The sequence below is a fragment of the Patagioenas fasciata genome, chromosome Z (assembly GCF_037038585.1).
Source record: "Patagioenas fasciata isolate bPatFas1 chromosome Z, bPatFas1.hap1, whole genome shotgun sequence".
NCBI lineage: Eukaryota > Metazoa > Chordata > Aves > Columbiformes > Columbidae > Patagioenas > Patagioenas fasciata.
This window is the reverse complement of record NC_092560.1, coordinates 37393597-37415615: the sequence shown is the minus strand read 5'-3', so window position 1 is coordinate 37415615 and position 22019 is coordinate 37393597. Positions and strand designations below refer to the sequence as shown.

At 36.6% G+C, this 22019-nt stretch overlaps 1 protein-coding gene across 3 annotated transcripts in view; it reads right to left on the bottom strand.

Moving 5' to 3' along the window:
- FBN2 (fibrillin 2) overlaps positions 1-22019 on the bottom strand; it is a 161252-nt gene that overhangs the window by 130162 nt on the left and 9071 nt on the right. The window lies entirely within an intron of this gene.

The window sequence follows — 22019 nt, the reverse complement described above, 5'->3', positions numbered from 1 at the left end:
TTCTTAGTCAAATTGCTGTAATTAGTTAACTCATTAAGGTTCAATCTGTATAAAGAAAAAGATTTTTTGACCTTATGAGGCAACACGAACTGGGAACAAGAATTAACTGAAATTCTGCAGGAACAAATGAGAAACAGATGGTTGCTCTAAGCCAGACTTCATATCCTTATGGAAACTTTAAGAGGAGGAAAAAAAAAAAAGAAAATGCAAAGCTTCCACTCAGACCCAGTCGCATGAAAGAAGACAGAACAGTGGGGTTACAGCTGCTCTCTCCTCTCCTGTCCTATTCTTTTTTTCCTGTTGAAAACATAAATTGCTATGTGGGTCACACACTGTCTTCTGCACACTTTCATTGGTCTCACAATCAAGCTTACAAATGGGACAATTTATGTCACCTAGAATTTGATACTTTCACCCTGAAGAATAAAAATAAGAGCTCTGACATGCTTGGAAAGGAAGAAAATTATCTTTCCAGTGATACCTCATATTAAGCTTTCTTTGCACTAAGACATAAAGCTCTTAAAAGCTGGCTCAAATGGAAACAAATGTTCTGCTCTCTGTCTTTGACATGGTTCATTCAGGTATGACTCTGGGAAGATGTCTGCATGTTATTGATATGCATTGGTAGTTCATTGCAGTTGGGCTGTTCACTTTAAATAAAATTAAGCAAGCATGTACATATCCATAACAAAAATACCTAACAATAACAAGAGATTAAAAGATCTTAACAACTTGGTAAGGACTGTGAATTTTGATTTTTCTTGATTTTCATTAGAAAACAATCTTCAGATTCCCTTGTGTCTATCAGTCCACAAAGACAGTACTTTTATTACATAAATTATAAAAAATAAAATCCTGTCCATTCAAAAATTTACCCATAATTACCACTAACAATAAGAGGTCTCCAGAAACCTGAAACTGATTTTAGCTACTTGCTGCAGCATCTGCTCCTTGATTACTGTTGAGAGTTTAAAAAGAAACTGTATTTGAATTTTCCCCTTTGCAATGTGAAATCTAAATGTTTCGATAATCAAAAGTGTAACTGAGCTCTTCTTGCAATGGGGAATCCCAGAATGTGCAACTCCTACCATAATATCAGCAGGACTGGAAGAGTAAAGTATATACCATTCTCCCATTGATTCTGCATAAATGACAGCATTGCCCAGGTCTTGCATTTCCGAAAAAAAAAAAATATAGGAGAACAGGGTTTTCCTTGATTAACTTTTCATTATGGTATGAAAGGGTTGGTAATATGTATAGTTGTACTTGAGTTCAGACCACAAATCCAAAATGAATGCATGTGCAAGTACTATTTTTCTTGTTCAACTCCAACATCTGCACATCATAAGTCACAGTATGCAAAAAAATATTTAAACATTACAAAGGTACATATGTTTGTTTTATTAAATATTATCTAAAATTTTTTCCTTCAATAATTTTAATCATCCTAGTATGGAAAATTGTTCTTTTTGCAGTAATGCTTAGTTGCCAGCACTGAAAGTTCACTGTAAGGGAGGTTTCAAAGATAACAAGAAGTTAGATGAATTGTACTGATTCAGGCTTGATATAAATAAAAAGCATTTTTTTCAAAGGTGACATCCAACAAGTTATGGAAAAAAAGATCGTTGGTTGAAAATGAGAGCTAGTCTATTGGAAAATGAAAGACATTTGGCAAAGATATTAATTTCTCTTGGAAAAAAATAGTCTATGGGCAGTACAACTATTTAGATTAAGATGTTCACATAAACCAAAGCCTGAATAGTAAAGTCTGCACTTCCTTCCCCGATTTTTTTTTTTTAAATGTAAACTCATGTGCCAAGTCCTTAATGAAATATTTAAAAGTAATAAGTTCATTATTAATGTAAATAACAAAGTCTCAAACATTTTAAATTGTGGATAAATCAAAGTTGAGACGTATCCCCAGAAGGCTCTTTAGCCCTCTGAAGCAATGATTTTTATAATATTTATTTTGATATGTAATAGTGGAGAACAGTTTAGCTGAAAATATTTTGAACATTTATGTTAAATATATCATGAAGTTTTGAACATTTTTATACAGCTGACAGCTTTTGTTTACAGGTTGAATTTTTACTACTGTTCTACTGGTCCCACATGACCATTTTTGACCAGCTCCTGCAAAGCAATACTTTCCATCACACAAAATCCTACAATTGATTAGGTAACTTAATATACACATAGCAATTAAAAAGGGAGTGGAGGGTAGCTCTAAATTAAAGGAAAAAAAAAGCAAAAAAAAAGCATGTTCAATGTAGCAGTCTATGTGGGCTTTGTAGCTTTTAGCAAAATTCCAGTTTCCACCAGTACTGCTGTCATGTCCATTCTAGGCACGTTCTCATTTTCCTCTTGCTGAAACAGTGAAAGCAGGTCTTTTTCAAAAACAACATCCCAGGTTCTGTACATCCATTTTAATATAATTGAGATTATGTCAGTTTTAAGCAGTTGAAGTGTTAATATAGCATTATCTGCAGATCTCAAACTCTTTTGTTATTATCATTATTAAAAATAATTCATTCTTACACACCTAAGCACATGGGAAAGTATGGCAAAGAACCCAATAATCAACAGATAACTGAAATAAAATGCAACTTTCTGTAATCAATCTGAACATTGAAGACAACGCTTCTAATATTTTAAGATACAAAATACCCTATAAATATACATACAAAAAGAGCAGGGAAAACTAGAAACACAGATATTTGCTGCTTTTGTCATTTATGGAATTTGGTATTTCTTACAATCTTGTTGGAAGAAATGGTTGCCACGTGCAACTGCAGTATCATACTGCTACAAAATTTCAAGAGTAGAATAAAAGCTGGGAAATAAATATAGCTGAACCTTGGTTCCAGCAAGGTCTCCAATTTTGATTCATTTGGAGCTTCTTGTAAATCTGTGTATTTCCTTGTACTTCTACAAGCTCTACTACTATATAAAGCTTACATTTGAGTTTGAATATTGGACTCTAACAAAACACCTCTACGAGCAAATACCTGAAACACCACAAAATATTAATTGACAGTTACTATAGGAAGTTACAGGCTCAATTACCCCTGTGCAAAGTGTACACAGAGATAAGAAATCACAAAAATATTTTTTTTTGCAAGATTCAGCAGTTCTTACTAACCACCTTAACATTAGCTTACTACATCTCTACTTTGTTGAGATGTCTGCTAAATCCAAAGCAGTGAAGTAACTCCATATCATGCTGACTACTGCTCTCTCCTTAGAGTTAGATGAATTCCCAACACCCTGGCATTCTGGTCCACAACTAGGCTCCTTCAGAACTACAACACAACAAATAATAACCATACCCAAAGCCTCAAACATCAAAACTTTAACGGAAGTGAAGCCAGAGATTTTTCTCTCCATTATACAGTCCAGGGTAAGACCTAAGTCCACCAAATACCAGAGGACCAGAGTAAAGCCAAGGCCACTTAAATCCTTATCAGGAGAGCATGCTGCACCATGAAAAAAGCTTCATATGTGGAACAGGGGTGTGCAGAAATATTTTCTGCTACAGCCTGACAGCTCGATGTTTGATTTACAATGACAGAAGGGATTCTCATTACCTGTGTTGAAACTCTGTACCCTGCGCAAAACCTTGTATTCCAGTTTCATTGACAAGACAACATTTGCCCATATGATGAAAATTCAAAGATATTACTCATTAATATTTGGCCTCTGGAAAAACCAAACAAATACACATTATACTCTTCAATTCCTTCATATCCCAACAATTAATAAGTCAATATCTTGCTATATGCCTGCAAAGAAAACGTGCTACTTCCTGAACCATAAAATGAAAATTTCAGTTATATTTTGATTTCCCATCCCGGGAAATCAGTGCTATTCAGTTCAGTCACAAAGGAAGAGAAGCCCTTGTCAGCAAAGAGGAAATTTAAACATTCAGGTCTACAGATAAGAAAAACTTTTGAGAGTATCAGTATAGAGACTACAGTGTAGACTCCCTCATCCTACTCCCAACCCTCTACATTGGAGTTCAGTGTCATCACTCATGCCAGTAACCAAACCCACTAATCAAAGTGGTATGTCAAATGTCACACCGGTTAAGAGTACCCGCATGGAGAGGGTTTGCAGAACAGGTCCACAGCAAATACTTAATTATTTTCAGAAACTCTGATCTCGCCATGGTATAGAGACGTAATTCAGGTAGCTGAGTGTGAAAGAACAGTCAGGACAACTTCAAGGTGCAAATGTACAGTTTTCTATAGCTGCAAGACTTAAAAGCAGCTAAACGTAACTTAAACTTTCATGGTAGGTGGGAAAGTGGTCCAATTTTTTTTTTTTTTTCAACCATCTGGCAATCTGCATACTGCTTGGTTAGGTCAAAAATAAGAAGGCAGACATAAAAGGAGATGATATTTACATGTTAGCCACATCTGACCACAGCTCGGAGCCAGAACAAAGTCAGGCACCATAAGGCACCATACAGCCTCTGTGGAAGGAGGTAACAGTGAAGGACAGAAGCCATGAAGTCTCTCTCATTAACTGCATTCGTCTTAGTAACCATTTTAGGAAGGCCTTCAAAATGCATGCATACTCTCAGAAGGAAGGGAGGCGGGAAATATTTCAAAACCAAATTTCCTGCATAATTTAAGAAGAACACACAAAAAGCCTCAGCAGATCAGAAACCCTATTAAAACCACAGACATGCAGCTGACTGTCGTGTTGTTAATTGTTAAAGAAAAAAAAAAACCCAAATAAACAAACAAAGGAAGAACAAAACCAAAAACCCCACAAAAATAAAAAAACAAACAAAACCCCCCTGTTTCACACATTGCTCTTAAAAAAAAATAAATCACATTTAGCTTGCGAGAAACATTAACCCCCATGACTGTCCAGACTATCCTGATACTTTGTTTCAGTTGATAATAAACTAAAAAGCAAGCCAGGTACCATGTGATTGATGGTTTTGACCAGAAAAGTATCTTGTAAGAATTTGTACTATTATAGCTTTTTCAGTTTAGATACATAGTTTTACCTAAAATGTATGCAGAAGGGTAAGCTCTTTTTCAGATAAAGCTGAAACAGTTGAGGAAAAATGGAAAAGTAATCTGGAAATGTGTCCCTTTATCACATCTGAAATGACTCAGGCTCTGTCTGGTTTGTTGAACTATGTAAACCAGTCTAGTGAGGGGTATCTTTCCCTCCATCCCTTCCTTCAGAAAGCATCTCCATAAGCGTGCTTGATTGGTGTCTGCATGTCACTGTATTTTCAGATGTTACTAGCAAGCAGCACAGAAGCAAAAGCATATCACATTCATTCACAGGTTTCTCCTTTCCTCCTTGGGAGGCCTTCGTTAACCTGACTGAAGTGAAAATAAATCCACTAGATTTCAATAAAACTACAAGTTTCTGGCTAAGCCTTCTTCTACTTCTTTTATAGTCCATCCCCACCCCTTCCTCTGCTAATCCTTCTCCTAATCCATTCTATGTATTTACACTTCAAGAAGAAAAAAAATACAGGAAAAGTGTGAGGAGAGGCAGAGTGAAAAGCATTACACAGTCATATTTTTAAAGTACCCACAAAATTATAACAATCTATTAAATCATAAAAAATATTGCTCATTATGGTGTTACATTTTAGAAACAGGCATGCATCACAAATAACTGCTTTTGGTTCAGTTCACTGTAATTTTGAACCTCATATGTTTGATTTACTCAATAAGCAGAGTAACTTCAAGCAGATGGTTGGCAATAGAGACAGACGGCAATTGTAAAAACATAACACTATGAAACAACAGATCTACACTTTTGTAGCGTAATAGTATTAATTAAAAGGAAAATACTAAAAGGCAACTACCCCAGATGAAAACTACTCTACTTCTTCAAAAGCGACTGTCTCTGGGGAAAAAAAAAAAAAAAAAAAAAGTAACTTTACTCAGAAAAGTTTTTGCTTAACTAACATGAAGATCTGTAGTTTAAATTCCTTTTATATTGTTTTATATTGTAAAATACTCATCTAATCATTAAAGTTTCCATCAGCTAGGACAAGCTAATAGAAATGAAGTGAGATGATTCTCTAGGCAGAAAAGAACAAAGAAATTCAGTTATTCCTAGTGCCACACTCAAATTGTATTTCAGGTGCCTTTTCAAGAGGAGATAAAAAGATGGCTTTACTCTGCCTCATAATGCTGGCCAATCTGTGAGCAACCTCGTGTCTCACTGAGTTAAACCAGCATCAATCATCTTGCCTATATTGGTTTATGAGTGAGAACGATTTCTCCAGCAACAGTCAGAAATCACAGGCATTACTTACACTTCTTCCACCTTGATCAAACATCTTTTCTATGGGCAAGATGTAGGGTTATTCAAGAGCAATATCAGTCACTTCACAGTAATAAAACAGTAATTGCAGTGTGCTGTGAAAATTCTTCCTCTGGCAGGATCCTGATGGTGTTGGGGAGCCTTAAAGCTCTGCAGTGGTACAAAGTGGCACAGCTAAGTCTGCATTTACAATAAGCAAGTAAAAGGGTCTGAGAAGGGGACTGAAAAGAGAAACATTAATTCCTGTTCTACCAAATCTCAGTAACAATGAAAATTTTATGCAATTACATTGGAATTCAACATTTTTCAGTAAAAAATTTTGCATTATGTGCCTTAACTCTAACATGGAGAGGAAAAATCTTTTCACATACTTGCCTAAATTGTCACATTTGCACAGAGCAGTCAAATAACAAAAGAAATCCTTTACCTAATGAATGCAAGATTAGCTTCTAAGTTACACCATCTGAGACTTAACTTTGTTGACACTGATCTCCAACCCTCAACTGACCAGGGTTTAAAACTAAAAAAAAAAAAAAAAAAAAAGAATAACATTCTCAAGAAAGAAAACATACATCTTACAGTTTCTAATGATACAACTTACATACTGGAAAATGTCTCTTCCATTGTTACATTTTATTATTTTCAGATGTTTTTGGTTTATCTGGGAGGCCTTGCGTAAACTCTCCATTTGCTGTAGATACTGCAGGTCAAGCTTGCATTCTACAAATGTTCAGAAGCAATTAAAGACTAAGTGTGAGGCAGGTACATGATGTCTCTGGTAGTACAATGTCTAGAAGTCACATTACACTACAATCCATCTACTAAAATAGTTGAAATTAGGTCAAAAATTAACAACGATTCTCCCTCTATATTTTTCTTGCCATTTATGCTATAAGGCACAAAGGCTGAAAAGATCTGAAAATACTCTCTACATCAAGCATATGAATCAGGTTTTTAGATGCAAAGGGGAGACACAGCTCAGGGTCTTCAAGCAGATGAAGAGCAAAATTTTAGCTCACACATGAAGGTCACTCACTGTCAGTCCTAACAAGAAAACTGAAGATTCAGAGTAAGGCACTGAGGAATGATATACCCACTCTGGAAAGACACACCTGCACTGAAAGTATAGGGGGAATAACAAAAACAGCCTACTATGTCTCACCCTGACATGGGAGGATAATTAGGGAAGAAGAACAAAGCAGAAAAGAAAAAGGAGGGTACAGGGATGGATATCATGACAGTAGGGAGATGCATCCTTTTAGGCACAACAGGGAATTGTTCTCTGAAGCCAGAGGTTTATAGCAACTGACAACAGAAAGATTTCTGCATAAGAAAAAGCTTAATCTGACAGTTTTATGGTGTGAGGAGGTCTGGACATCAGTTATAAACATACTTTTCCTTGATGTACTGAAAGCACAATGAATTGCAAGTATTTCATGAACCTTTTAGTTATATTAGAGCCTGAGTTCCAAGAAGCACCCAGAGCTCCTAAAAAAGTCAATATTGTTCATCACCTTTGAAAAATTAGGACACTTAATCACTTCTTGCAGGCAAAGAGTCAGTATAATGCAAGAGACGTGTAAAAAAGTTTTTCTTGGTAGACAGTGTTAGCTACTGTAATGCTGTACTAACATTAAAGTAGGATTATACATCTTCTTCCCAAGAGTCAAAAAAAAAAAAAAAAAATCAAGCAGATGAGAGACTGGCCATCAGACTGCAAAATTCTCTGTCCTTCCTCAGCCCTGATTAAGAATAGGTGTCCATGTTTATGAAGACACTGACAGGAATGACGAAATCTTTTCTCATCATTCAGCTTTTTAGGACATATAATGTATGCCATATCCTACTCTAAAAATCAGCTCAAAATTCACAAAAAATACAAAGCTGTGCACATATGGGAAAAGTCTGCATTGCATGTTGAGTTGCACAGGCAAAATACAATCCTTTGGAAATGTTCTCTTAAATCTGAAGATGAAAAAGTGTTCACAATAGTGATCCATCCAATAACCTGCCACAAATGTAGTCAATAGTTTCATTTTTGAAAATAAATTTCACACCACAATGGCAAAATACTAAAAAATAGCAAGATTGTCACAGTGCCACAAAGCCACATGCTGAGGTGAGTGTCCTTAATGAGGCACATAGAGCAGATGAAGATACAGAGAAGAGTAGGCATATCTGTGCCACTACTCTTTCAGGAATATTTCCTTTATAAGGATTATTAACTTTTTTTTTTTTTACTTGATATTTAAGATCAGTAAAAACTGATCTTTGTGATATCCTTCCTGCTTTTTCTGAAATTTATCCATAGTTCTTGTTGCATGGTTTTCAACAGCTCAGTGAGTTTAGCAGCATGTCAAGGTTTCCAGACAATACATTACCACAGCTTTTTCAGTTAGATGTGGTGTTACAGTGTGTATGGCTCCACTACTGTGAACTGACAAAGTGTTGAAACTTCGCTATGTACTGACCTTAAGCACAAATGTCTTCATTTTCCATGGGGCTCATCAAAACATTTTTTTGTCAATCTTCATCTAATACAAATTTTACCGTTTACCTATGTTGCTTTTATTCTATTCAATTTCATTTCTGACTGTTTTTCTTCCACTGTTTCCAGCACCTCCATTCTTCACAAGGAATATTTCGACTCCTGTTTGTTATTTACACTGACTGTTCCTTTGCTGCTCTTTTGGACTTTTCATGCTTTGAACATTTGACATGTCACTGGCTACTAGTTAGTTAATTAGAGGTATCAGATAACTAATGAAAAATCTTCTCTATAAAAAGCCATCTAAAAAATGGTCAGCAATAGGCTTCTACAAACCAGTGTTCCTAAGGAGGTATTTGCCTGAAAACATCATCAATTACTTCTATCTTTACTAGACCACGGAAAGCTGTAACTATAGTAGAAACATACATAACTTTGATCCAATAACACTTTGTCTAAGTATCAGTTACAATTAAATCACATTTTATTGTCATCAACTTAGTTAATACTAATAAATGTAACTATTTGAGATTTTTGTTAGCACTTTGCATTCTGTTTTACGGAAAGGTAGATATTTGTCATCTATGTCTATCGTTTACGGAATTTCAATTTCCTAGCTAAGAAACTTGAGCAAATAACGTACTTCCTTCCTTGCATTTAGAACAACAAGAAAAAAACAGGCCACTAGCACCTTCATTGGTTCTTTTGAAGGCATTACAGAGCAAAGTAGCCTGAGCATGCAACTGCTAAAGGAGGAAAAAATAGTGACCTCCCAAAGGACTCATAGCAAATCTCTTAGCATACATTCCTTTTCTTAATTTTGATGAAAAATTTGTCAGTTACATGCTTTGTGCAACAGTTTCAGCCATGTTCTTGCTCCCTCACCAATACAGTGCTGTTAATTCCTGTTTTTCATATTATGATGATGATTTCTGGACTATACAAATTAACTAAATATTTTCAAATCATTTCAATCTTAGTACGCATCCACACACTTATTTGTTCTTGCTATGCTATTCAGCTGGTTATATGTTATTATTCCTGTTTTGCAGGTTGGATGACTCAAACATTTTTCGGACAGGAAAACGACAGAGGAAATGCAACTTTCCAGGTTAAAAAATTACATTCTTTATACAGCAGGAGTAATTTGCAAACACACAAACCATGTCATAGACCAGTCAACCATTTAATTACGTAAGTTGGGCAACGTACAATAAATGTTCTACAGATGATTTAGACATCTTGTTATGAAAATGTCCTGCGTATGGTAAAACCCAGAAGGGGCTCTGAAGACTCTGGAACTTAAAGGAAAGAGAACAGGCCCAGTATGACCCCATGTGGCCTTGAAAACTTGTAAAAATATGTAAAATGCCATTATTTCACCATTGTCAGAACAGCAGCTGACACTGTTTTCCCACTGTTTTCTCATCTGTTTTTAGAAAAGAACACAGATGAACTCCCATGTGGTAACAACTGGAATAACTAAGCGTACACAAATGCACACCCAATTCAATGATTCATTTTGTGTATAAAAGTATGACAAATCGTGCATACAACAGTATTGGATTTGTTGTCATGACATAAGTTGAAACTGTGAATCCAGCATGAACATCAATGTGAATCCAGGACATCAATGCTTAACACAGTGGAATCATACAAAACTGTGGTAAAGAACTTCAGTGAGATCCATCTGTCATGGTTTATCCCCAGCCAGAAAGTAAGAACCACGATAGCTGCGCCCTCTCTCCCCCTCTAGCCCCTTAAGCAAGTGAAAGAACTGAAAGGGAAAAAGAGAACTGAAAGGCAAAAAGAGTTTAATAGGACAACAAAAAAAAATAACAATATACTACTAATAATAATTATATATATAAAATAAAATAAGTGATACTCTGTGCAATCCCTGACAACTCCTGACAACTCCTGACAACTCCTGACAACTCCTGACAACTCCTGACAACTCCTGACAACTCCTGACAACTCCTGACAACTCCTGACAACTCCTGACAACTCCTGACATGCCAAACAGTCAGTGTGGAAAGGAAAGCACCCTGGTCTCAAACAGCAAATCCTAGCAGGAGAACAAAAAGGTAGAAAGCCCCAAAGGCCAACTGCAAAATGGCAAAGGGCTGAACTAATACCAAATTGAGGAATGGAATTCCTAAACTGAGCTAACTAGCCAGAAAACCCAAACAGAACAGAAATAATGAGCCAGAAAAGCCAACTCAGATTATATATGGAGCATGACAGTAAGTGGTAGGAAATATTCCATTGATCAATCTCAATATCAGTCGAAGTGCTGCCTTGTTTGTGGCACCATCCTACCAATTTGCACCTGTAGCTGGATGGCCAAAAGTCCTTGGTCTCCCTGACAACTGCCAAGATATCAGTAAGTTCTTACATTCTTCTCATACCAACTCAAAACCACAACTAGTTACTGAAAGAAATACAAAATAACTCCAACCCAGGGAAGAGCAATGTTATCTGACTATTCTGAAAGTAAATCCCAAACGGAAGACCATGCTAGCTACTGAAAAGTTTCTGACCACAGAAGGAAAATTAACCCTGTTCCAGTCAAACCAATCCACTGTCCTGTAGTTTATTTTCAACTTGCTGCACCAATGATTACATTTTTAATTTGACTAATTTGAGTTTCAAAAATGAACGCTAATTTTAATTAAAACTGAATTCTGGAAAATTCCTATCCTTTCCTTTATTTTCTTAAATGAAAGGTCCACTAACAATCTATATTGTCCGAGAAACATTCTGGGAAGTGTACTGCATCTGGCTGGGATGGAGTTAATTTTCTTCACAGTAGATGGTGGGAGTGCTGTGTTTCAGATTTGTGACTAAACCAGAATATACCGGTGTTATGACCATGACTGAGGAGTGCTCGCACAGTGTCGAGGTTTTGTTTCTGCATCCTTTCCTACTCTGCTCTTGCCAGTGAGTAAGCTGGGAGTGGACCCAAGCTGAACCAGAGGGATATTCCATACCATATGACTCCATGCTCAGAAAAAAAAAAAAAGAAAAAAAAATAAAAAAACTCCAAACAAACAAACAAAAAACACAGCCTAGGGGATAGAAGGAAAGGGGAACGTATGTAGCTATGGCATTTGTCTTCCCAACTGTTACACATGCTAAGACCCTGCTTCCCAGAAAAAGGCTTTGCAGCTACCCGTTGATGAGAAGTAGTCAATAAACTCCTTGTTTTGCTTTACTTGTGTGCACCACTGTGCTTCACTGATCAAACTTCCTCTTTACATTAAGCCATGAATATTCAGCTTTTGTCCTTCAGTTTCTTTGCCCATCCCACTGCAGGGGAATGAGCAATCACCTGTGTGGAGACTTACCTGTCAGCCATGGTCAACCCACCACAGGAGCTGACTGGTTCCTTTTAATCTCTCATATACACCAAGACTGTAATCTGAGGCACTGGATCATCAGAGTGACAGCCTCTGTCCCATTCTCATATTTGCAAAAATTGCTTTTTTGTGGATGCTGTCAGCGTGCAGGTTAATGACTAAGGGTGGGAGACAAAAATAGTTTTTGATTCAGTCAGTAAAGACTTGAAAATCTTCATAAAGCTTGCAGTGGAAAACCATGAAAATCTTGTTCTTGCATTTTCATGCTGTACTCTAAAGACAGTTAAAACTTTCCACTTAAAGACTTCTTTTTGAAAGTTGATGTTAATAACAAAATATATGTCATATAGAAGAACTGGAGGAAGTGGAACATTCACAAGATTATTTGTTTCTATACAAAGAATCCATGACTGTGGGTTAAAAACCAGAAGACTAACATAAGCCAATGAAGTAGATTAAATCAGAAGGTAAAAGGAAGACCTAGGCCCCACAGAGTCAGAGCATGACTTTAGTTCAAGGTTTACAGAAATTTAAATATCTTCACATTACAAAATAAAGGCAAGAAACAGCAGAATTCCCATAGTTTCCATTTCTAAAATCATCCCCACACTAATTTAAATTTAAAAAAAAAAAAAAAATCAGACTCAAGAAGCATCCTGTAAGTCTCCTTTTTTCAACAGCTAGGTTTTTAACTGACCTAGGAATACTGATACGTACAGCATTGTGGAAGCACCAATTTGGATTTTGAGAAAGAAAATCAAACCCTATGTGACTAGTGTAGTTTCTTAATGAATCAACACATCTATTAGGTGGAAGCAGACACAGTCTAGAGGGATACACAAAGGACCTCAAGCATAGGCTTTTCAAGAAAACAAGGCACAAAACAAGAAGGAAGTTCCTTGGCTAAGAAACAAGAAGGAGGAAGTGGGGAGTATGTGACTAGTTTTCACACTGGAAGGAATGCTGGGATCTACACTGATCCAGTAATCCTAAGTGATCTGGGGAGTGAGGAAAGGCACAAAGTAACTTACAAGCATATGCTACATATTATTAGTGTTCTAGCATAGAGTGACTTCGTTTGCTCTGCCCATTGCTAGACAGTTATATAAAACTGTTTATGCCAGTGCAACCAAAGGAAAAGTGGGCAAGAGGGAGGAAAATACTAGTCATCACATCCTGAAGTCCCCAAAAAATGGAAAAGAGGGAAGAAAGAGAAAGACTCTGACTGGGATTATACTACTTTCCTAGTCATTACTATCAAGGGCAGGTACAGCATTATTCATGTTGGTATTAAATTGCAAAATGTTATACCTTTTGCACAGATAGGAGAAACTTTCAGCTACCGGCTGATGACAAATAAATACATACTCTGTAGACATCTTGTGGGGTTTTTAATGCTTAGATAGTATTTCTCAGCTTGTGAAATTTGAGGCAAGGAAAGTCTGAAAACTTTGTTATTAGAGATAACAATGGATGGCAAAACCGAGTCATGTATTGCCAGAATCCTCTAATCCTACTAGCTATTGTTATCTAAGAGCACAAAAGTAGCTTTCTGAATTTGCCCTTCAGAACTAGTGTAATCCATCAAAGACTGATATGTGCGAATATCTACAGGTCTGAACCTGTAGAAGAAAAAAGGAGTAAGGACTGCATTTAACTGTACGTATTACAAAAATCTCCAAAAGAAATCAGTAGTATGGTTTCTTCTTTTAAACTGAAGCCTTTTCAAAAGATAATACCACCATTGTGGCATTCTGCTTATAATCAACTTTACACTGCATGTAGAAAAAAGCTGACAGAAATGTTTTTAACAGAATAGTTACAAAATAATGTAGATAACAATGGTGAAAATTGAAAATTTTAGGAAGAATCACATTTTGTAGAGCTTTAAACTACCACTAACTTATTTTGAGTTAAACTGATTACACTAAATTTATTTCAGGTAAATTAGACTTCAAGTCGATGACATAACTCTTGTGTTTACCCCAGTGGTGATGAACACCCTATGTGAACTGGACCATGTAGCTACAGTGAACTAATTTTTTTTTCATTCAAGAAAGCCAGAATGACATCTTTACGAACTTCCAGGAAATATCTAAAGACCACATGCTCCACTTCCCAGTGGCTAAAAGCAGACTGAAAGTGAATTAAACTAGTGTTTAGCAGACAAGCATTTCATTTACAATGTACTGAAAAAAAGACACCAGGACACATGGCCTCGTGGCAAGAAGAAAACACAACTGCTGGTTGATATTTAACAGCAGCATTCAGTAATTATTTTTAATTTAATCCTGTTGCTTTCCTTTCTTCCTACCTTCTCCTAAAATGCCTGCACTTGCATTTATACTCACCCCTAGAACATGCAAAATTCAATAGTCTTACACCACATTAATACAACAGGAAGGATGAGCCCCTAGTTAAAACCTCAGCCTGAAACTCAGGGTAATGGGTTGATTGCTAAGTCTGCTGGAGCTTCCCTGCTCAGCCTTCAACAAGTAACAACCTGATGTGCCTCAGCATGTCTTGAGGGCAGGGAAGAGAGTAATAATACTTCCTTTGTCCGATTAGCCCTTGAGAGTGGGGACCCACTTACTCATACACATCCTATCCCACATAAAGAACCTCTTTTTTAGTTCAGGCTAACAGTAGCCACTATAAAGCAAAAACGAGCAAAATTAAAAAGTTACATTGCCATAACTCTTACAAAAAGAGAAGACGTCAACGATCAGAAGAACATTTTGCTGTTAAGCATCTGAATAAAGTTTACAGTCATTGAGGAGCAGCTAAAACAAACCAAGAAACTTGAGGAAAAAGTACAGGTCCTTTTATAACCACACATGCACAGCTGTCAGACAGAAAACCTTTTGAACATAACCTGCCACAGTCTTCATGGCAAGAAGTTCTGCAGTTTATGAGATTACAGGGGTAAAACCAAATGTACAAGATCTGAATACAACCCCAAAAAGTTATCACTTCTTCTCACGGCATTGCTGCCACCAACAGATACAGAAAAGTTGTGTAAAGTTAAAAGATCTTTTGAATACCTGTCAGAGGAAATTCCCTCCTTGATTCATTTACACGTAATCACTGTCACTGAAGCACACACAAGCATCTTCAGTAGCACTACAGACTAAATGTGAACTGTAGATTTTCTTCATAATAAAAATCTATTTGATAAGTATAGAGTCCTATTTAAAATTGTCAGTTTCCTACATAAGCTGAATTTTGTTCAAATGTATAATCCCCAAATATTGTTGTATCTTTTAAAATGTCAATCTGTTTCTTCTGTACAGCTCCACTTCGGTTCTGTTTTCTTTGTTCATTCCTTTTTTTCCTCTGTCACTACACACCATTAACACTTTCACTGACAATGATTTTTAATTCCTCCTGCCCCTTCCTCTGTGCTGTTAATTAGCTTCTTCATCCTCTTCCCAGCCTGAAGAATACCTATTTTCTTTTTTCCTCATTTTCTCTTTTGTTGCTGTGTTTTGGCTTGGTTTTGTTTTGTTTTTCAGTTTTTCTTCTGTTGTCCTTAGACACAGGATCATCGCTGATTATCTTCCTATTGGAAAGGGTCAGATGAAGGTAACTGATATCAAATACAATGTTAGAAGTATGCTCTCCTACCCCACAAAATGAACCATTTATTTCAGTTGCATCCTCTGCCTCAAACCTTTTCCACTATCCTCTGGAACATCCTGTTCTCCAATTCAAGGGACACTTGACTTAATCTGTTGCTGTCCCTCATATGACTCTTCAATTGCATGGGCCAGGTTCTTGTATGCACTGCAGAATTGGCCTACGAATTGCTGCCTTGCACAGAGGAGGGTTTCTACTGAGTTTCTACCTGTTTACATCTACACAGTCTTCCCTATTAACCCAACAAGAACCTACAGGGAGGTAGCTGCCCTGATCACTGTTTTGCTTCATCTGTCATGAGGTACAGGCTCTCAAGTCCTTTGATAGACAGAGATTCCAAAATTCAGGCAGTCAGAGAAAGCGGCCCAATACTTTTACTGGGAGTATCAGGTGCAACAAACACACTGGGCTAAGACACATTAACAGCAATATTCCTGAGAACAGCCCAAAAGCTCTCCACTTTCAGAAGTTTTCATGCTATATTCAACTACTACATTTCTTCATTTTTCCTCTTTTCTCATCTGACCAAGTTCAATATCTTTATCTAAAATCCTTTCCCGTCTTCAAAAGGATATTCTTCCCAAGCTATGCATTTCTACTCCATCCAGACACTTTTCCTTCTCATTATAAGCTACTTACATACAGAGCAAGAAGGCACTGTTCTTTCTCCTTCTACACAGAATGAAGGCAAATTAAGATCAGTGGCAGAACTCTCCTTTCCATCTGCTTCTTCCTCCCTTTAACCCAGGATAAAGAAGTAAAAAACAACATTGCTTTTCCACAACATCATACCTCTACAGTTCATCAATTAAAAAAAGAAAAATAAAAAATGCATGGGCCACGTGCACTAATACAAAAATCGTTTGCTCAGACAGTCTCAAGAAACCAAACGAACAGGTTATGGAGGAAAAAGCAGCTGTTATATGTGTATCTGAGAATGAGGACTCAATCTATCTCTTTTTTTTTTTTTCCAATTATTTTCACTGGGAAAAATTCAACAGCAAAATTTAAAATTCTATTTTCTTTTCAAAAAATAACAAAAAACCACACAACAAAACAGACAAAATCAAAAGCTTGAATCTTATTTGTTTACAAATCAAAGACATGAAGCTAAAGAAAAGAGCAGACATTGATAGGAAATATAAAAGGTCATTGTAAATATGAGAAAGAGGAAAGTACGAGCTCTCAAACAGGTTCTGCTTTCTTGTTAACCCAGCAGCAAGTCTTAGGTTAAATACTGTAATCATGCCAGTCATCAGTTACTGCTCAGCCTCCTGTCTCCAGCCCGGAAATTAGTCTGCTCAGGGCCCAGATAGCTGAACAGGCAGTCACGTTTTATCATATAACTGAAGCTGGAAGGCCAATTTGAAGGAAAGACACATGTGTTCTATATCAGGAAGAAAATACTTAATTTAAAATAATTTAGAGAACAATAAGAAGTCTGAATTTAAAGCACAGTGATGCAAAAACTCAACAACAAAATCTGCTATAACCCTGATGTGATTTGCAAAGGAAGTTCACATAACTTTAAATTATAAAATTTGAGTTAAAGAGCTATGAATTGTTGCTAAACTCAGTTTAAAATTAAACTATAGAGGCTTATCTTACTGTAAAGTATTATGGGCAACTATTGCAACCAACAGATGAAGAAATCATTACCTTTTGCATTTTGTTGGAAATCATAAACTTCTTATTAGGTTAAAAGCATATATTACAAATTACTATTGAACAGAATAGGCATTAATGAATTTTTTACAGTTTCTTCATGTACTCCAGCTCACATAAAGCATTAAAAAAACCAAAATCACATTTACAGTTACTGTATTAGAGACTTTCTACGTTCATTAACAAGATACATTACAGGCGTCATCTGACTTTAACTGAATAATAGTACAATAAATTAGTAACAACTTCTTGTTTTGAATATGAGAAAGTCTAGGCAACATCAAGGAAAGATACTACAGGAAATGTTACTTAGCCAGTCCACTGTTGTAAAAGCATGTTATATTATATTAGATATGCAAATTATATATGCAACTATATATATATTACATATATATATTATATTTTTGTGACAGTGACAGAAGCAGATTTAGCTTCCTACATCCAATTTCAAGTAAGGTAATTTAAACTCCTAATTATAACTCCATTTCCAAATAATCACACAATATAGCTTAAATCTTGTATGACAATAGCATTCTACACATAAAATTGAAAGGCTAAGATTTTCAAGGACAGCAAAGAAATACAGATGCCAAAATAGCGGTGTTTTATTCCTTTACGTGGTTTGAATTCTGTAGCTTAAAGTTTCACAATTAATTGTAGCAAAGCAAACTTCAATGCTCTCATCACCACAAAAGCAAAGTTACAATACCCATATGTACTAGAACCTTTTAAACAAGTCAATCTATTTCAAATATAAGCATTGTTATTAAAAACCATGAGCCATCATCACAGCTGGAGTCCATCATATGTATTAACATGATTTTACAGTCCTGAATTTGAGTCAGAGAACAGAAGCAAATCTTAAGTAGGAACAGTTGCCTCTATCTGAGAGAAAAAAAAATCAAGTTTACCAAGTTGTCTGGCAACAACAACAAAAAATATTGATATCTGAATGCAATCAATTAAAATAAATAAATAAATAAATTTGCAATATTGCAGTTCTATCATGTTAAAGTTCAGCTGAAATTATCATCCACCTTGGATACACAGCTCAGACTGTTGAATTTGGACAAACAGAAGTTCCATATGAACTAAGACTCTAACTGTAAAGCAATCTAACATTGTCCAATCCCTTGAAACTCCATCCTAAACTGACAGACTTGGTAGTCTCTTAGCTAGAAGGCAGGTGTACATTCTACAAAGATCTATTTCCGAAAATAGCTGTAAATATTAATAGAGTTTTTAAGACAAAAATGCTTCTTTTTTCACCACTAACCAAAATATAGAAGATTTGAGTCCTTGCGCTTGGCTCATAAGAAGCAAGTACAGAGAATGGGCTGGATGTAACATGTGACAGCAAAAACCTGAACAAACAGAAATGAATTGAAGTCTATAAGTCTGGTTTTATGAATCAAAGTGACAAGCAATTAGAGACAAAGAAACAAATTCATCCTATATGTTTCTCTGTTGCTTGTGACATCTAGTAGGTATACAAAACCAGCCTGGAATAGCAAATAGAAACTCCTCCTTTTTCAGTGTTTTGTTTAGTTATTTCCTTCATCTACATGGAAATTATTTCCATTTGACAGTCAACAAACGTAAAAAAATGGTGCAAGATCTTGTCACAATTTATATACATCTTTGAGCACTTCAGAGCTGAATTTCAAACAGAGAACTCCACAAGATTCCCTTCAGAAGCAATTCCTAAACACAAGAATGACAAGGTGTTTGAGAGCAGCCAGCATGGGTTTACCAAGGACAAATTTCACCCCTGCTTTCAACCCTGAGGTCACTGGTACAGAGGACAAGGAGAGGGCAGTGGATGCTGCTTGTCTTGAGCAAGGCTTTTGAGGCAGGCTCCCACAGAGACTGTGCTCGGTGAGATACGGGCTGAATAAGGGAACAATAGGTAAGGTGAGCTGAAAACAGGCTGGATTGCTGGCTCAAAGACTTGTGATCAGCAATGTCCAGCTAGGGGCCAGGAAACTAGTGCAGTCTCTCAGGGATGTGTACTGGCATGTATAACAGTTTAATGTCTTCGTTAACAACCTGGATGATGGCACAAGAGTGCACTCTCAGCAAGATTGCAGATGACACCAAATTTGAGGCACCAGTCAATACACTGGGGGACAGGACTACCACTCAGAGTGGTCCAGATCACTTGGAGAAAATGAGTGGATGGTTATCTCCCAAAGTTAAACAAAAGCAAAGGAAGTCTCCCCACATGTGGGTTGGAATAACGTGATAGAACGACACAAGCTGGAGGCTAAATGCCTGTGAAGCAGCTCTGAGAAAAGGATTATGAGTGGCTGTCACTGCTTATTGCAGGGCGACAATAAACTGTTGCAAGTACTCTCTGTTAACTTCCTACCCTCCCTGCTAAGGAAAGGGAATGAAAGAGACTTACAAGTTGGAAACTTAAAAATATTTTACTAATAATACTAATGATGAGAGAAAAATAATAATGCAAACTATTAAAAAAAGGGACTGGATGCAGGGATGCACAGCCCAGAACCAGGCCTAGGAGTGCAGGTAGAACTGGTAGGGTACTCTTCAAATGCTCACCATGGACAAAGACAGTGAGACCCTCGTGATCTCCCAGTTTTATATGGTGTATGACGTGGAAGGTATGGAATACCTAGTTAGCCGATTTTGGTCATCTGTTCTGTCCACTCCTCTCTGTGAGTATACCCCTCTCACTTATGTGACCTACAAAATTTATCAGTGACCTTGGCTGCCATAGCAATAAGGATATACTTGGGCCTTTTCTGCATACAATTCCTACTGTTATCAGCTCTGGAGCAAACAGTGTCCAAAAAACACACAGCCAACTTCAGAAAAATACAGTTACTTAAAAGAACTTAGCTGAAATGAAAATTCACTAAAAGAAAATTGGCCTTGTTTTAAACAAAACCAGGACAGGGTCGTTCCTAGTAGACAACAACCTGAACATGGCAGCAACGTACCCCTGCAGCAGAGATGACCAGCTGCATGGGCTCTATCAGGATGAGGGTCACATCCAATCCAGGGAAGTGGTCCTTCACCTCCATTTGACACTTGTAAGACTACACGGAGTACTGTGTCCAGTTTTGGACTCTTAATACAAGAAAGCAATGGGTGTACTGAAGAAGTCCAGGGAGGGACACCAAATTTGTCAGGGACTGGAGAATTTGGTCAGTGTGGAGAGACTGAGGGACCTGAGTTCATCCAGCCTTAAGAAGAGGTTTCAAGGGGACTTACTGCTGTCTGTAACTACCTGTTCAAAAGACACAGAGAAATTGAAGCCAGACTCTTCTTGGAGGCTCACAGCAATCAGACAAGAGGCAAAAAATACAAGATAGAACACGTAAAATTGCTATTAGATTTTTTACCACGAGGTTCAAACACTGGAACAGGTTTTCCAGAGATGATGTGGAATCTCCATCCTTGAACGCATTCTGGATCTGAAACATGGATCTGTGCAGGCTGATCTGATTAGACCTGGTTTAAGCAGCTATTGACCTAATTCTTTCTGACTTAAATTACTCTATGAATCTAAGAAGTCTACTTCTGCCCTGAGTGATTGCCTTGCCCACTCCTAATGCAAATTAAGAATGTGACTTTTTATTTTCTATTAATGTAAATGATCCCATCCCCCTTTTTAATATTGACAACCTTAGTATTTTAAATGAGAAAGATAACAATGTAAACTGGCATTTATTATTTCCCACTATCGTTGCTCAGTTCTTTAGTACTCTTTTTGATGAGAACATGTATTCACAAACATACCAAGTTGGAAAAAGACAAAGAATAATATTTCTGCTAAGCTCCTCAACACCATCTTAGATAATTCTTGAAAAATTCCTGTTGAAGGATGTACATTATGGTTTTGATAAGCAATCCTCACTATATCTGTTCAATAAAAATCCATTCTAAATAGGCAATAGTTTGCATTACATTTGACAGTTTGATGCAGACTGAATATGTTCTACAATTATATCTAGTGTTGAGCAGTTCTACATCACTATATATCCACAGTCTTGGTTTTAAAATACAAGCAATGCTCCAATTTATTAAAAAGCAAGAAGTATACATTTCTGAGAGTGGAAGTAGGTTTATTCTAAATCATTACATATGGACTTAGTGCCTTGATTATTTGTGTGTTAATCACATACTGTAATGCTAAAAATGTTTTGTCCAGCATCATTAAAACTGACTTTGTTGATACTTCTAAGCTCATAAAAGAATGCTGAGGGATTTCTCCAGAATTTCAAAATAAAATCCTAGTTCAGTCCCCAGTTCATTAAAGCACTATAAATTAAGCCATGTCTTAGGTGTTTTTTTGAGTAAAAAGAGATTTAGGAACTGATCTCAGTATTACTGTAATTGGTTATTTTTTCACTCCATCTCTTTCTCCTACAGCATAGAACTAACCAGAGCAAGTTTCCAAGTTTCTCCTCTGAAAGAGGTGTTACACAGAAAAACAATCGTTCAGTTAGCAACGTTAACAAAATTATAACATCATCAGTAATTCTGCTGTAACTTTATCTCACACAGTTGAGAGCAAAAGACACCTGATC